The sequence below is a fragment of the Ambystoma mexicanum genome, chromosome 7q, assembly GCF_040938575.1.
Source record: "Ambystoma mexicanum isolate Mex_15411 chromosome 7q, UKY_AmexF1_1, whole genome shotgun sequence".
NCBI classification, from domain to species: Eukaryota; Metazoa; Chordata; class Amphibia; order Caudata; family Ambystomatidae; genus Ambystoma; species Ambystoma mexicanum.
In genome coordinates, this window is record NC_090941.1 from 604,711,821 (window position 1) to 604,728,674 (window position 16,854).

Sequence of the window (16,854 nt, forward strand, 5' to 3'; positions counted from 1 at the left end):
TTAATCCCCATAGTCATGCAACTTCCCTCCCCATCCCTGCCCCTCGCCACCCACACCATGTCCATTGCAGACTTTTTTAACGGGTTGTCAATCAACGACATGCTCCATAGGTTCATCAGCAAGCTTGTGATGTTCAGCTGATTGACACTTGGGGAAATAGCTAAGTGAACTATGTCCTCACAGGGGTCAATCAAGGACTCCCCTCTGTGAGGTCCCTGCACAGCACCACCCTAATCTGGAAGCTTGCACTGGCAGGCAATTTTATTATTGCTTGGCCTATTTCCTTTGTTTTGTGGAGCTGGGTTGTTTGGGATTTTTTTCGAAACTGATAGGACTTTTTTAGCACGTCTTAGGGCAGTATAGGTTAAAAAGGTATAGGGAGCTGTGAGCTTATTCAATTTCTATAACATATGTACACACACACCCACACAAACACACACACACTACTTTCACACTCACAACACACTGCCCCTCCACACATTCACTGCTCCATACACTCTGTCCCCTCACTGACACCACTGTTGTAATGGTGCCGGTGCCCCCAGCTATGTAGGACTTGGAAGCACGGCTGGGCTGATTTGTGCACTAGACGCAGCACAATATAAAACATATCCCATTCAGGCCTAGCTTTGCCTGCGACTGCCCTCCTCGGAGGACATCACAGCATGTATTTCCACGTCACCACATAGACGTGGTGACATAAACATAACATTCCTCTTCTTCCCCCTGAAACAAACAAAAATACATTCTACTCATGACACATCATTCAAGTCTTTACTTGCGCACATAGTCACTTAGCTGGTCTGGTGGCCTTATAGATGTTCTCAGGTGGTATTGGCTGTGCTGTGGTCTGGTCAGGATCAGAGGGGGCTGGATGGCTGCGGGTCTTCCGATAGTTGTCCTGGGCAGCTGCCAGGGTCAGTTTCGAGGGTTCCATGCTCCCATTCTTCCTCGTTGGGTGGCCCTCTGTCATAGGAACTGGCAGTCTGGTGTAAGCTCTTCAAATGCTCTTGCTCTTTTGTCATTGGTTCTTCTTCCCGTCTGTCACTGCCTTCTTTCCACAAGGTCTTGGGGACTTGTTTGAACCATGAAGCATTCCAGGTGAGTAGCTTTGCCTTCTTGCTTGCTGTGACCATGGTTCCTTTTCGTTGTATAACTGCCAGGGATCGGTCTTGTAGGTACTTGCTAACTTCGTCCTCGATGGGTTGCGGAGGACTAGCACTTCGTCTCCTGCTTTGGCGTGTTACTTCCTGGCTCGTCTCTTGTGACTCATGTATTAATTCCTCCCCATTCTCCTCTTGCATGTTTTCTTCTTGTCTATTGACTACCCTTTGTTCCGGCTGTGGTGTGGTATAGAGGATCGTAGCATGGCCCGAAACATTACATTGGCTGGGGGATTGTTTGTTGATGCATGGGGTGTTAGGCAATAATTGCAGAGGAATCTGAGTGCTCTAGTTCCGATGGTGCTGATTGGGACTTTCTTCAGAGTTCTCATGAACCGTTCGACATCCCTGTTTGCCTCAGGCCATCTTGGCATGATGAAGTGGTGCACGATCTGGAGGTCCTCCATGTATTTGGCGAATTCAGCTCCTCGGAAAGGTGGTCTGTTGTTGTTCTTCAGCTGATTTGACAGTCCGTGGATTGCAACATTTATTTCCAGTGTGGGTATGACGACCTTCGCTCCTGTGCAGCGAAAAATCCTGACCTCTGCATAGGAGAGAATGTTGGTCAATGACAACTAGGAGGTACGTTCCCTCTTGTACAGTACAGAAATCAGCACACACTGACTCCCAGCGCAATGTGCTACTCTGTGCATTCTGAATGGGTTCATGCCTTGGCGGGGCTCCCGTGGATAGGCAAGGGAGGCAGGTCGTGACAACATCTTCCACTTTGGCGTCGATGTGGGGAAACCGTATCCGATCCCTGCTTTTTGCTTTTCTGCGCACCATCCCCTGGTGTCCTTCGTGTGCCAGTGCAATTATCATCCCTTGTAGTGATGCTGGGATCATGATGCGGATCCCCCTTAGGATGAGGCTTTCCTCTGTGATAGATAGTTCATGGCGGATGCTAAAGATGCCCGTTAGGAGCTCTCTTGGTTCTGCGGTGCGGAAGTGGTTGTGTTGGGGGAACGCATTCCACGCTCCTCCCAGAATGGCGTTCTTCGTCAGGGTGCAGCATGGGTCGTCGTTTGTGGCTTTGATAAGCTTTGGGATGTCGTGTCCACAATGGAGCAGATGTGTTCTTCTGTCTCATGAGATTATGCTATTTAAGACTCTGTGGCAGTTCGTGGGTATCTTGACAAGAAATCTGTTGAGTTATCAGATCCAGGTTTGAATAACAGATTAAAGTCATATTGTTGTAGCTGGAATAGCCACTTGCCCACTTGTGCCGGGGAGTGTGGCGCTGAGCCAGTGAAGATTGGGATTAACAGCTTGTGGTCTGTGAATGTTTTGAATTTCTGCCTGTATAAGTAGAGGTAAACATGTCTGCACCCCCACTGAATGACGATGGCCTCCTTTTCAATGTGCAAGTAGCGTTGTTCTGTGAGCCCGTGTGTCTCCCACTGGGGAGGTTTGCACTAATACTGCCCCTAATCTGACCGGGCTTGCGTCAACATGCAACTCTGTGTGTAGGTTGACATCATAGTATGACATTTTGGTGAGGTCGACAGGGCATCCTTAATGTTGTTAAAAGCATATTGGCATTTTCCATCCCAGCCCCACTTTGCGCCTGCTTTGGTTAGGGCTCGTAATTGTTCAGATAAGGTGGGCAGGTTGCTTATAAACCTCCTGCAGTAGGTTGCCATCCCCGGGAAGCAGTGGATTCTGGTTGGTGTGGTGGGGGGTGTGGTTTCCATAATGTCGGCCACCTTCAATGGGTCTGCCGATCCACCCCGGCTATTGAAGATGTATGCAAAAAAGTGAGTTCCTCCTTGAGCAACTTGCATTTGTCCCTGTGTATGGTCAGGGACGCTTTCTCCAGCCTGTCAAGAACTGTCTATAATCGAGCCATGTGTTCCTCCTTGTCTTTGGCATGTACAAGAATATCGTCATTGACATTCGGGAACCTTTGGAAGGTCTTGCAGGACAGTGTGGATCTTCTTCTGAAAAACCTCAGCTGTGGATGATATTCCAAAGTTTAGGCGTTTGTATCGGCTCAGCTCAAGGTGCGTTGGAAAATGTGGTGATATACCTTGAGTCTTTGTGCAGCTTGAGCTGATGGTAGCCTGCCTTTAAATCAGTTTTTGAGGATTTCTTGGACCCTGTGAGGACTCTGATGATCTTGTCTAGGGTCGGCGTGATGTTCCTGTGTCACTGCCCACAACACCACCAACCGCAGTCATTGGGTCCTGGTATGCAATGTCACCCCACCCGGCATGCGGGCAGGGCCTTGGTCCTCTCCTCGCGATGATAGTCGATCAGCAGTGATGGCTGTTTTGAGGATTTCTTGGACCCTGTGAGGACTCTGATGATCTTGTCGAGGGTCGGCGTGATGTTCCTCTCTAGCACTATGGCTGCATTCGGGAGGTTCATTTCGATGCAGATTCTGATCTTGCCGGGTTGCTTCAACTTCTTTGTGATGACCATCGGGCAGACCCATGGGATTGATCCAGTCACTTTCTTGATGATCCCTCTTTTTCCAGGTCAGTTAGCTCCCTGGTGACCAGGTCCCTCATGTGAAATGGAGTCCGCCGATATCGTACCGCCTGTGTTTGTATGGTTGGATCATTGGATAGATGTGCAGCTTCATCACTCTGCCTTTGAGACATCCAATCCTTTCAAATAGTTTGAGATGTTGGGCCAGGAGGTCGCACACTTTGTCATTGCTCGAGACGTCACAGATGAATTTAATGAGGCCCAGATCATCTGCGGCGTCCCAGCTGAGCAGTTTTTCGATCCCTGCATCCACCATGTGCATTTTTGACTGGATCAACTGCTCTGCTGTTCTACTAAGTGTGGTGCAGAATCGTCCGACCATGGGTAACGCTTCCAGCTCCTGTATGCATAGAGCTGGGTGTTTGTTGGCTTCAGTGTGGGTCGGGGGTTCAGTGTATGTAGGGCTCTGTGGGGCATCATCTTGTACTGAGGCACCGCTATCAATCGTCATTGTGACCTCTTGCTCCCCTACCATGATGTTGCTTCAGGGCCTCCTTTTCTATTTTCTGTCTTTCTGGTCTCACCGCACCAGTGCTGAGATTAGGTGTACTTTCCCCTTCTTTTTCCTTGTTTGGCAGTTTGCGATATGTCGCCATGGTCTGGCTTTCCTCACCTTCTGATTCTGCCGATGAGGAGTCGTTGTCTGTCTTGACCTGGCGTTAGCTTGCTTCTTGTCCCTGGGGGTTGGTCTGCCTGCGTGGCTGCTCTGGCCAATCAGGTTATTTGAGGAATTGTAGACCCTGACATAGTGGTCCATGCAGCCGCATGTACTGTACGTGGTGCCCTGAGGCGGGCAGTTGCATTTCCTGTGTCACTGCCCACAACACCACCAACCGCAGTCATTGGGTCCTGGTATGCAATGTCACCCCACCCGGCATGCGGGCAGGGCCTTGGTCCTCTCCTCGCGATGATAGTCGATCAGCAGTGATGGCTGTTACCGTTGGGGCAGGTGGTATCTGTAGCCTCTGGAGTCTGGTGCTCATGTGTGTGGCTCGAGCATTTGAAAGTTTCCCCATGTGGGCCCTATTCTAGATGCAAAATTCCTTTTTTCACTTAGTATGATCCTCTGTAATTTTTTGTATGAAATCCCATTTATGATTTGCCGTCTGATCTCTCTGTCCATGTTGTCAAATTCACATGATAGGACGAGTCATCATAGACGGGTATGGTATGTGTCAAGTGTCTCTGCCTCGCCTTGTACCGTCTTGCAGAAGTTAGTTAGTGGGGTGACTAACAAAATTAGGGCTTCATTCGCTGACTTGTATACATTATCTGTGTCTGGAGCCTGTGGCAGCGAGTTGAAAATGTGTAGTGTATCATCACATACGCTCAATAGCAGGTGTGACCGCATCTTTCCAGGTGTGGTTAAGTTCTTTGCAATCCATGGCCATCTCAAATTTCTGGAACCACAGCACCCATATGGGTCCCAATGAAGATGGTTCTAGGCATGGGTCAAACGGGGCTATGGTAACCCCTCTATGTCCCCGTATCCTTGAGCGTTTGCTGTGGGTTTGGGGGTGAAATTTGAAGCCAGCCTTGCATGGGTTGCTATAGTGGCAGCCATTTTGTATGATCCTGTGCTGTGGGTGTCTACCTGTAAGTGGCAGCATGGTATTGTCCTGCACCTCTCCCCCATTGCTGCGTTTATTGGTGGGTGCTGTCACTCACTGCATGCTTAGGCTGTGGCCATTGTTGTGTGCAGCTGTGTGCTATGTTGGCCTCCTATCATACTATCGTGCCACTCAGTCCTCGCAAGATGGGGGGAGAAGGAGAAAGAGGGAGAAGGCATGTTTCGCTCAACACGGGTGCCGTGGCTTTAATTGTATTAGTCGTGGATTGCTTCTGCCTTGTTGCAGGTGTTGTAACAGTACCAGTGCCCCCAACTGTGTAGATCTTGGGAGCCTAGCCGTGCTGATGTGCGCACCAGACCCTCCTAGGAGGATGCTGCATCATTTTCTTCCACATCACCATGCTGACGTGGTGATGAAAACATAACAACCACCCACATTGACTATCCCTGATACACACACAGCTCTCTCTCCCTCTCTCTCTCTCTCTCTCTCTCTCTCTCTCTCTCTCTTTCACTCTCTCTATCTCTTTCTCTCTGTCTGTCTCACACACACATATGCACCCACATACATAACAATGTCACCCACGCACAGTAGCACACATCAACACAAACAATGTACACACAAGCACACACACACACACAAACACACACACACTGCTCCCCGCATGTATTAGCTGCTCACCAACCCACATGCACCAGCCTTCCGCACCCACACACACCATTCACAAACACACTGACCACCCCACTCACAGCCCACACATGCCTTACACACACACACACACACATACCACCCCTCCACACTCATCTCATACAGGCACTGCCCACACACACTACCCTAACAACACTACCTCCCACACAATGAATTCACTCCCACTCCCACCCATCCACTGACTGCCACAGAGCCTTTCCATACATTGCCCACACACTGTGAATTGCCCAATGCATATATTGCCCCACAGACATACACTGCTTCCACACATAATGCATACACACATACACTGCCCTCACATACACTGCTCCCAAACATGCTCACTGTGTACAGACACAGTACACCCTGTAAGAGGATTCAATTCAGCACTACAGCTAAGTCAACGCCTAGTCTAGAATACTGAATGAAAACCCTTATTGATATATCTTTATGTCCAGTTCATGCGTTCTGGATGACTACCCCTATATAACACCCCTCTCTTGGAATCCCCCTGACCCCACTGAGCCAAGAAGTAGTTCTGTTTTGCAAGTTAAAAAGGTTTAATTGATAGTTTCAACAATAGGTATATATATCACACTTTATAATAAGTTAATAATTGAATATCACACTTAATCTGATATGATAAAGATTAACAAGGAGAATCTGGCACTAGCACACTTCTTTATAATCACTAAGGAGTTGACATGAAATGGATAAGATAGCAACAATACTTTTATGGTTTCCAATGGATGCAATGTGGAATGAAATGCAGTACAGAAAATAACTTGATAGGATTTCAGCAAAAGACAATGTAATCACTTTCTTGGACAATTCACCCCCCCTTTTATGCAATGCAAGGAAATGGAAGGAAGGCACACAATTCTCAGAAATGCAATTCAAATGTAATTCAGTTCACCCAGCAACTTAGACTACAGAAGTTGAAAACACAGGCAAAATGCTTTTATATGTGCTGGCAATAAAGTGAAAAATATGCTAAAATGCTTTTAATTCCCTCTAGAGGTTCAGGGTGAGTGGTATCTAGTTAATATTAGCTCAGGCTCACACTAGCAATGATTCAGGGATAATTAGCAGGTTAAACGAATTTCTGGCAAATGGGAGGCAAGAAGCTTCTGTTTTCACACGTGGAGAAATTTGCAAATCGCGGCAAAATTCGCGAGTGCGTTTTTCACGATTACGGCAAAATTATAGGGGGTAGGAATGCGTTTCTAGGTTCGTAGGAAAGCCACGATTCTAAGCTTTCTGAGGAAAGTTACTGCAAGTCTCTAGCACAAACGGTCGCGGAGATATGAGCGATTAAATAAAGGTCGTTTTTCAGATTTGAAATTTTAAAGTTCAAAAAGACAAGTGCAGCTTGCAACTAGAAAATGACAAGTGACAGCTTTACAAATGACAGGTGACAGGAGGCAGTTCTACTTAGATTAAAATAGATTGAATTATATTATTTTAACTAGGAGATTGGTTCTGCACAGTCTGCTAGGTACTCACAATATATTTCTGAATTAGAATGGGCCTCGCCACAGATCTGGTCAGGTTTTTAGACTGGACTCTGGTCTCTGCACTTCACAGTGATCTGGGTCAGCTCTCTCTGGTTTTGGATACTGCTCTGCTTTCTCTGGGTCTTTCTGCACAGCTTTCTCTGGAGATTGAGGGATTTGAAGTCTGGATCTCTGGAGGTTGATGGAGGTAAAGTATGGAATTTTGGCAGAGCTTCCAGCTGCAAGTGGAAAATGAATCTCTATTTGGCTTGCACTCTCTGCTTTTATCTGTTTAGAATGTGGCTGTGTGTGAGCAGCATCACTAGCCAGCCCCTCTCCACTTATCATTGGCCAAGCTATCATTTCTCCCCTGATTGGGGGAGCTAAGTTGTGTCAGAGTGATGTCATTTTACAGCCTGCAGAAAGTCCACTCCTCCTGTCAACTTGCACACAAATCTAGATTTGAACCAAATACATATTTCATAGCTACACAGTGGTTTGAAATTATATGCACCCATCACATATCACAGGAGGTATCCCCTGTTCCAACTCTACTCTTCCTGGGGGCTTGCATTCAGAAATGGCAATATTTTGTATTTTTAACTGGTTTGCAATATCGGACATTAACCCAAATTTACACACATGTGCGCAAGGAGTATGGACATTAGTTGATGAAGTGTCAGATTTTTCACATGCACACATTTTGAGTAATATCCTCTTTTCCGCTAAAACCCCCCTGAACATGCCACCGGTTCTAAAAACCTCTTAAAATGTGGGCAGAAAAATCACAAGAATTATGGTGTCATTTATAAAATTTTCACATGTCCGTACTATGAGTTATCCATCTTTTTAGAGTGATGTTCTGGCCCCAAAGGGGTGTGGTTTTCCACCAGCACAAGGTTGAATTTCTGGTTTTTCCAGTTCTGCCAAGCCAGCTTGCTCTCACAGGCAGTGCTCCTCCCCTTTACTTCCAGGAGGAAGCTACATTTACGACATCTGCAATAAACCATCTGCCTGGGTCAGGACAGGGCTTTGTTCAGAGCTCCTGTATTCTGTGGGGGCTCCCCTTAATTCAATTATCAGAGAGATGGCATATCCTTAGTGTGGCCAGCAAAAGGCAGATAGGCCTGGGAACACAGCTGTGACTCAAGTTTCACTCCTGATGGGGGGTAGTTGCCAGGCAAAATTGGAATCTCTTTAAGCCAGTTTTTAGCTACATGTCATTTCTGTTCCCCAGTTTTCTGCATTCAAATAAAACTAAACATTTTTACATATGCAGCTAGAATGCTGATTCTAAGTTTAAAACTATGACATTTAAACAATTGAAACCTATGTGACACTCAAAAGTAGGTCACTCAGTCAATTTAAACATTTAGATTTTTTTAGTGTCTTTCAGTCCAAATTTACTTAAACTGCTGAAATCCACAGCTCAGCCAGTCTTGCTATAAACCTTCAAGTCACTTCAGAATATAACTTTACATTGGATCCACCTCTCAGTAAGTCTTTCTTTGGCTTGCTTTGGGTTCATTTATTCAGTTTTCTACAAAATCTGGTGGTTTTAAAACGCCGGCTTTTGGATAGTGGTGAGTACTGGTACTGCACCCCTTTTTGGGATTTAAGAAAATGAATTCCCAACAGTTATGGGTTTGCTTTTGGCAATCAGCATTGCCATTCCCAATGGTTTCAGACTACTGTGTGGGTAGTCCAATGGTGGTTTTAGGCAGTGTCCTTCTGTGCCCATAACATCAGCAAAAATGAGTGGCAGCCTATTCTTTATGCATTTCCCTGTGCATTTTCTGGGAAGCTCTGGCCATCATGATGTTTTCCATGTCAATACTGCACAGTTTTGAGGTAGGGCTCGGATGCATGGGTAAATACATCCCACAAGCCCCCCTCTGGCGATGGCCATTCTATTTCACGAATGGGACTCGCAAGACCTGGGATGTTTCCTCATCTTCTTCCAATAGATGGCACAGTTCAGCATCTTTTTCTCCATCCGGTCGGATCGATCGGTTCTCCTCGCCGGTCCTGATGGGAAAATTGGGCGGTACCCCGGGCCCGTTGCGTCTCTGCTCCCGGTCTCCGGATCGTCCTCCTTGTCCCGTCTCCAGGTTTTCTTTCTCCTAGGACGACAAAGGAAGAGCGGCAATACCTATTCATAGACATTTTTCCACCACTGTTGAGATAGTGGGGCAGCATATGCATTTCATCATAACGAAACATTACATTCTTATTTTGAAAAAAAAACAGTATAACTAAGAGACAGTTTCATGCAAATCACAATATTTTAGAGACTAGATGTGGTATGTTTTATGGTTGGAACTGAATTAGTCTGAGACAGTACCCGCTAGGATTCCAGAGGATTCCTCCAGTTGTTGCAGAGTGTGCCTGGGATGGCAACATTTCAACTGGTTTATGTGGACCCACTTGTCTTCCCCCGCTGCCAAAGGACCTTTGGGGATGTGGATTTTGTAGGCCACAGTGGAGATCTTGTCGATGATCTCAAAGGGTCCTTTCCATGTAGGCAAGAATTTCCGCTGTTTTGCCTGGTTTCTTTGGAAGTTGTATAGATAGACCCGGTCCCCCACCTGATATTCCTTCCTGGAAGTCTTCAGGTCATAGTGGGTCTTCATGCTATCAGCCGATCTTTCTAGATTCCGCTGAACATAAGCAAAAGCATGTTAAAGGTGTTTCCTTAAATTCTCCACATACTCATGAGTAGTGGAGGCATTTATTAGTGTCTGCTCTTGGGTCCTATAGAGCAAATGCTGCGGAAGCACCATCTTGCGCCCAGTCATCAATTCAAATGGTGACATTTTGGTTGCAGATTAAGGGGTAGATCTGATGGCCATTAGGACCAGAGGTAATCGGATATCCCACCTTGGCCCAGAATCTGCCACAAACTTTTTTAAGATGCTCACAATGGTTCGGTTGTAGCGTTCAACTGCTCCAGAAGAAGCTGGTCTATAAGCAATATGCAACTTCCTTTTGACCCCCAGTATCTCCCACATCTTTGTCATTACTTCACTGGTGAAATGGCTACCCCTGTGTGACTCAATCCTTTGAGGTAGACCAAAACGGGAAAAGATGTGGTTAATCATCAGGGCAGCTGCGGTTTCTGCCTTGCAATTTGGGGCTAGGAGACATTCCACCCACTTGGTAAACAAGCATGTCACAGTCAACATGTACTTATTCCCCCTAGCAGAGCGAATCACGGGGCCTACAAAGTCGATTTGTAAATCTGACCATGGCAGTGTCATCCCCCTCTTTTGGAGAGGCGCACGGTGCGTGAGGGATGATGGCTGAAATTGTGCACACACAAGACACCCCTTCAAGTATTGGTCGAGGTCCTGCCCCATGTGTGGCCAGTATGCAACCTCTCTTAAGATTTCCAATGTGGTGTGGAACCCCCTATGACCGGCGGTGGCCGCATCATGGGCGTGACTTAACATCAGGCTTCGGAATGAGGTAGGAACCACCCACTGATCGTGGCCAGCTTTGGATTTCCTTACCAGCAAACCGTCTTGGATTCTGAACATTTTTGGACATTTCATCAACACTCTTAGGTCCTCTTTCCCAATGTAATCGGTATCCGTCAGGGGAAAGTTCTCAGGGTCCTCAATGTGCTGGTAAAATTTACCAATTGTTGGATCCCCCTTCGGAGCGGTAATCAAATCAGCATCAGGGGTCTCCTTACTCCATTGTACAATTGAAAGGTCGTTGTGAGCATTTGTCTGGGACCTAGTGATAGCAGTGACCTGGATTTCCCCCAACAGGGACTCAATCTCAATTAGATCCCCTTGGATGTCTCTGGTTTTGGCCAGCTGATCAGCTAAGTCATTTCCAGTTTTGTCTGGTCCCTCTACTTTGGAATGACCCTTGATCTTTTTCCAATAGATGGTCATCTCATTCGAGGTGACCAGATCGTCAATGTTTTGGATCAACTTCCCATGTTTCAAGGGTTTGTTGTTAGCACATAACATGCCTCTGGTTTTCCAATTAACCAGGTGCTCCACGAACCCGTTCCGTACATAATCCGAATCTGTGATTATGACCAGTTCGCGGAGTTGATGCTGGACAGCAGTGAGGATGGCCTGATGCACAGCCATCAATTCTGCCACCTGACTACTTCGGGGACCAATTTTGTATCCAGCGGAGGGTTCTGGGGACTCATTCACCCATGCATTCCCTACGCCGGCCACCAGTTCTTTCTCCCCGTTGTTGTCAACATGGTACGAGCATCCATCCACATAGACAGTGGGCATTCCCTCACACTTGTCCTCTTCAAAGACTTTGTGTGGGGAATTAAGGTATGCCTCCATGTTGTCCTTGATTTTTAGACTTTCGTCCTCGAGACAGTTTTCTCTGGCACAATCATGCAAGTCAGCCAGACCTTGCGCGAGGGGACTCTTCTTGTTTTGGCCATATCTGACCTCCACAGGAAAGCCTTGCATTGACAGAATCCAGGAAGTAATTCGGGAATTACTCACATTTCCGGCCCGGATTCTGTCACTTTGGAGATACTGCAGAGGCTGGTGTGGAGTCTCCACTATGATGTGTTCCCCCTGGATAAACGGGCGGTAATTCTTCAATGCCCACACCGTTGCCAGGAGTGCCTTCTCACAATCGTTGAATTTTTCCTCCACAGAGGATAAAGTTTTGCTCGCATAAGAGATTACTTTATTGACCTTGTCATGCTTTTGGTATAATACTGCCGTCAAGCACGTATTAGAGAACCCCGTCTCCAGGAAGAACTCCTTGTTTCTGACAGGGTAAGCTAGGCAAGGCGCTTGTGAGAGGCTTCTTTTGAGTTGTCTTACTGCCTCGGCTTGTTCTGGACCCCATTCCCACTTGACCCCCCCCTTGAGGAGATGAATCAGGGGTCTGGTGATCTCTGCGTAGCCCTCAATGAACTTTCTGCTGTAATTAGTCAGTCCAAGGAGGCTCCTTAGTTCCCGCAGAGTTGTGGGGTCTTTCAATTTCTGAAGTGCTTCCACTTTCTTTTCCTGGGGACAGAGACCCTGAGGAGTAATCTCATGCCCCAAGAAATTAACACGGGTTCTGCACCACTGTGCTTTTTGAAAGGAAAGTTTTGCTCCGGCGGCCCTCAACTGTGTCAGAACATAACGGATCTCCGCTATGTGTTCCTCCACAGATGAACTTTTGATGAGGACATCATCTACATAAGCCAGGTTACCCCTCGCACCCAGGTCGGGCATGGCCTTATGTAGAAAAATGTTGAATTCATTGCCGGAGTTGAGGTATCCGAAGGGAGTCCGGGTCCATGTATACTGCTGGCCCCCAAAGGTAAAAGCCAGCTTGTATTGGTCCTCCCTACTGACAGGCACGGTCCAGTATCAATTGGTCAGGTCGATTGCTGTGAATACCTGTGACCCCTGGATCTGGGCCAGCCCTTGGTCAATGTAGGGCAGAGGCCATCGGGAAGTATGGACCCGTTTGTTGAGCTCCCTGAGGTCAGCACAGAGTCTCCACTGGCCGTTTGGCTTCAATATTCCCAGCACCGGATTATTGAAGGTGCTGTGGACTGGACGGATTATTCCCCTGGACTCAAGGTTCTTATTTATTTCAGTAAGGGACTCCATGGATGCGAGAGGCAAACGATATTGCTTCACAAACACTGGAGTCATGCCAGGGTCCGTGGGGATTGTTGTGGTGTGGATGTCGGTGCGGCCACAGTCATATGAGTCTACCGCAAAGAGATCTTGGAAATCTAAGAAAACTTGTTTCAACTTTTGCTTTTGTTCCAGAGTCACACAGGCATCAGCTAGGTTGACTCTCTCTTCCACCATCTGCCTGAAGCCTGGAAAGACTTCTGGTTTGGCTATCTCCGCGGCCTCCTCCAGCTGGGTGGAGAAGTCCCTGGTCAGAGTGCTGATTTGGACCGGAGGCTTCAGGTGGGAAAGGCAGCCCTCATGGACCTGGAAAATCACCTCATCCCTCCTGAAGTCACAAGTCACATCTTCCTTACCATAAGGGCAAGAAGTGTACACCAGGAAGTTCCCCCCATGCCGGGTAAAAATCCTGTCTGGTGTTGTATTGTCGTCACTGTCACTGTCAAAGCAGTCCTTGGGGATTGGCCCTAACAGTTCATTTACTAAGTCGATGGAAAAATGTCGGTCATCAACCGCCATTCCAATAATGGTGCCTGCGGCTAGAGTAATACTCTTTAAGTCGCTGTTATCCACCTCTATTAGAATGGTGTCATGTTCTATGTTGACTAATGGTGTTGGGTTTACCCCTAACCCTTGCTGTTGGAGAGAAGCATTTAGATGTATGTAAGCATCAGGGTTTTGCAAATATTGTCCTCTTTTAACTTTCACTTCCAGGGAGAATTGTCGGGTCCTTTCTGGGATGGTGACTTCCTCTTTGATCTGAATTTCAACTGCATAAGGTAGCAATTGAGCTGACCTAAATGCTTTTTCTGGATCATCAAAGCCCATGGGATTATCCGCTAATCGGGACCAAGCTTTGAAGTTTATTAGGTCCAAACTAATGGCAAAGCGATTGAGAATGTCACTGCCTAAGTAAAAGGCGGCAGGGACGTCTCGCACGACCCAACAATTGTGGACTATGCTCTTGTTGCCCATGGAGATTTTGAGCATACACCTGCTTGGCAGGAGATGTTTGGAATTAGGTGCTTCCAGGTCCATTTCCCATTTGTCTATCAGTTTGAATGTGGGAATGGCTGGATCTTTTGGGAGTTGGCGGAACATGGCTTCGCTGATGAAGCTCTTACCGTTGTTCACACACACTCGAGCGAGAACAGAGTCCTTCCCATCATTTAACTGGACAGGGATGAACAACTGCTCTCCAATTTGCTGAATCTCAGCCAGGCTCTGAGCTGATTTCACATCTTTCTGGACTATAGGAGTGGGAGTTTCTGATTGTGGATTAGTAAAGAATTTCAGGGTGTTTCCTTCCAGCGTGGAGTACCACTTTAGACTGGAAGGAAGGTTGATTTTCAGAAATAGAGAGGACCCTCCATCACCAGTCTCTTGTCCTACTGCTATTATTGTCATGTCTGGAATCTGGTTATTCTGGAAGTGGAATTCTACTTGGTCAGATTTTTGTTCAACCATGTGGCAGGTGCCGTTTAAACTAACATGGTTGACACTCTGTTTTAATTTTATTGGTCGGCTAGTCTGGGTCCAGAGGACCTTGTTTACACAATCTATTAGGGGTGACAACCTTCTCAGGAGGTCATTCCCCAGTAAACAAGGGGTGCCCTCTGGAGTCACAACTATGACTGGGTGTTTCAACTTGTGTCGCCCAATTTTAATGTCCAAGTCTGCCGTCCCCTCGACGGGAATCTCCTTCCCGTCAAAGTTCTGCAGTTGTCCAGGAAGAGAGGTGAGAGGAATTTGGTAATTCTCTCCCCTTCCTGCATTCAGTTCATCAAAGGCCCTTCTGGACAGAAGGGTAGCTTGAGATCCCGTGTCCACTAGCGCTAAAATTGTACCCTGCCCCTGTACTTGTACCGGGGCATAATACCTTCCCTCCTTCTCCTCAAGGGGGCACAGATAATGTACATTTTTGGGCACCTGGTGGGCTAATTTTCTGGTTTTGGACATCGCTAGCGAAGAGATTTGGGCAGAATTCTGTGGAGAGCCTTGGGAATCTGAAAGAAAAAGTTGGCAACTGGAGATCAGAGCCATTGTGGGTTCCCCTGGCTCCGGTTCCGGGCCGCCCCCCCCTTTTTGGAGGCAGTCATCAGGATGGGTTTGAACCAGGGGATTTTCTTGCTGTTGGTTCTGGGATGAGATGGTGGGCGGCGGTAGCTCAGTCTCCACATCTCCCCAGTCTGGATTTGCATCCCTAGGGACCCATTTTTCTTTGGGAGGAGTTCCCCCCTCTCTGAAGGAGAAGATCCTTTTCCCAGGATCCTCTGAGGATCCCTCTCCCTCAAATTGGAAGATCTGTACCTCCTCCTTAAACTGAGTCTGTTTGGGTCTTTTGTTTCTCCTACCCCCCCTCTGCTCCTTAGGAGGCAGACTTTCAGGGGCAAGAGATTTTGTTTCCGGTTCCTGGGTTTCCAGGGGCTGTTTACAAGTGAGGAAGGAAGCTTCCTCCAAGGCTTTACACCCCCCTTCCCTTTGTGCCTCCTCCCTGGGAACCGGTGAGTTATCGGGGTGCTGCCCCCGTCATTGTTCTGGAGCACCAGGTCCAGAGTTGGGTGCGTTCTGCGCCGGCACGCCCATCTGAGGGTTCTGCTGAGCCCTCAGTATGTGACCCAGATCCCGCGCCATGTTTTGAACCTGGCGCTCTAACTGGGAAACCCGCTCAGGCTGATACGGGGCCCTGTTTTCTCCCCTGGGCTGATCCCGGGAAGGGTAGCTGTCCCTCCTCTGGTACTACCCCAGGTTGGGAAGATTTGGGTACCCCTCCACCCTTGGCCTCCCCTCTCCCGGATTCAGTGGTCTGGGCTCAGGGAATTGGGGAAAGAAGGATGGATGGTTTTGGGGCTGAAAATTGGGTGGATACCTGGGGAAAAAGTTCTGCCCAGGATTCGGAGAATTTCTGCCCTCCGGTGGGAAGTTAGGAGGAAAGTTCCCTGGGTTAGGTTCTTGGCTGGATCTCCCCCCTTGGGCTGGAGGAGTCCACACATAACCCAGGATGGGTCGATTTCCCTTGTAACGGGGACTTACATAATCAGGAGAGCTAGGGACCCCATTTGTGGGGCTGCCTCCCTGGCTCCCTGTCTGTGACTGGCCCGAGGACCTTCTGGGCCTAGCATTATTAGGTGCAGGTAGGTTTTTAGGCCCCCCCATCTCCAAATCCAAAACGGGGGTGACCTTTACCTCTGCCACCTTGGCAGCAGCAGGGGTGCTGTTGGCTTTGGGGTTTTTCTGGGCATTACTTTTGCTATCTACCGGTTTCTGCACCTCATAGATCCGGGTAGCCTGTTCAATGACCCAGTCTAAAGATCTTTTCTCATGAAAATCCCTCACGAGCTGGGTCATTATGTATTTGGGCAAGGCATGAAAAAATGTATTAATGAATTCTCTACTGTCTGTGCGCACCCTTCTGGTGGTCTGCGCAAAAGCACGTTTCAGTTCTTGCACAAATTCTTGTGGGGCCTGATCCTCCCCACATTGCAAATTGTAGGCTGCCTTGCGAGCCTCTTGAGGATTTCTGTGAACAGAAAAATGTTTCAAGATGGCCGCCTTATAGGTGGACCATCTTAAATGATTTTGGTCCTCCAGCCCCGCAAAGAAACTGGAGTATTCCGGGGAGAAGGTCCACTTTACATATTGAATACAGCTTTGGCTGTCCTTCAAATGGAAAGTCTCCATCATTTGCTCAAACAACTCTAAGTGCTCCCAAACAGAATACTTAGCGTTCTTATGGTAAGGCGTGATGACGCTCCTGATCGCCTTAATCTGCTTTAAGGGGTCCTTAAGCAAGGCCCTTTTTGCCTTATTG